Source organism: Mus pahari, chromosome 8, assembly GCF_900095145.1.
Source record: "Mus pahari chromosome 8, PAHARI_EIJ_v1.1, whole genome shotgun sequence".
Lineage (NCBI taxonomy): Eukaryota > Metazoa > Chordata > Mammalia > Rodentia > Muridae > Mus > Mus pahari.
Window position 1 is genome coordinate 73,461,996 of NC_034597.1, and position 1,585 is coordinate 73,463,580.

Consider the following 1,585-nt stretch of genomic DNA (forward strand, 5'->3'; position numbering starts at 1 on the left):
AGAGAGAGAGAGAGAGAGAGAGAGAGAGAGAGAGAGAGAGAGAGAGAGAAACAGAGAGACGGAGACAGAGAGACAGAAAGAGAGAAACAGACAGACAGACAGAGAGAGAGAATCAGCCACACCTGGACTTTTGAATCCCCAACACACACCTCCATCAATACACTTCCTTAAACAATACCACATCTACCCAACAAAGCTATACCTCTTAACCCTCAATGAATAATCCCTTTAAAATATAAGATCCTATGGGATCCATCCTCATCGAAACCACCACATGAAACCTGCAGTGTCACTGTAGTCTTCTCACTTCACTTACCATTTTTTTTTCTTAAAACTTTAATCTTTAAAATAAGGCATTTACGGGCTTTCCAGTGGGTAGGAATGTTTAGTTACTTCCCTCTCTTAGCAGCTTGCTTGGAAAAACAGAAAATAGACACCAGAAATTGGACTTTCAGATTATATTCAGATTGAATCGTTATATTCCTGTGTCTTAAATGTAACAGTATTAAACTATAGAGACCCAAACACAAGCACTGAAAAAGAACTGAAGTTTCCATCGATGGTCTGCATTGTGTGGGGAGTCATGAGGAATACTCTGACCTGTTATTCTAAAGGAGGATATGTGTATATAGTAAGCTTTCCTTGTCTACAGTTCTTGAGTAAATATTTGTGTTTTGTATATACAAATGTAGTTATATGTGTTGTGTTTAATTAATTTTAGGCAAACATAAACTAAGGTGATTTCTTGAGGTTTTATCTAACAACCATGATCTTGCAGCTCTTGTTTTTATGGGTCAGAGGACATTACAAACACGGGTACAGAGAAGATAATTTCTAAGTTTCATATAACAAGAAAGTTTGCTTTTAAAGAGTCTCATCTAAGAATATGCACATAAAGAAGACCAGAACAACGGAAATGTTCGTGGATATATTAATATGCAAGGGTGTAACTTCACAGGGTGTCTCACCCTTGGAAAAAGGACTACAGCCAATTAGTAAATTGGTGAAGAAGAATTGGGTAAAGAATTCAATTGTGTGAAGAAGAATCAGTCTCCATCAGGGAATAAGCCTTTTTATTAAATGTTCAAAGCTTATAAGTCAAACTCGAAACAATGCATGCACACAAACAATAAAAAAATCAATTTAGCAGTTCTTTTAATTTTTCTTTTAATATTTGTGCAGTATTAGAAGCTATTTAGGAATGATAAGACATGCAAATGAGGTTTTTTGGAGATGGCCTTCTGTTTTGTTTGGCATGTGATAGGTGAGTTTTGAGATACAAGGTCACCAGAGTCTTCCTCCTAGGATTACTTCCTGCTGCTGATATGCATTTGCTGTCATTACTACAAAGCCTGATGACACCTGAGCACTAGCCTACCCTATTGCACAAATGTCCTGTATGTCAAAGTGAAGATGCACTCTAATGCAGTAATGCTGTCTAGACAAATTGATGATTTCACAATTTCTAGTAACGATTTTATAGGAGTCTTAAACTGACACAAGTAATCTTGAGCCCCCTGTAGAATAAAGCTGCAAGTAGAGTTCTGTAAACCATCATTTGTAATGGGTTAATTGTACTACGACA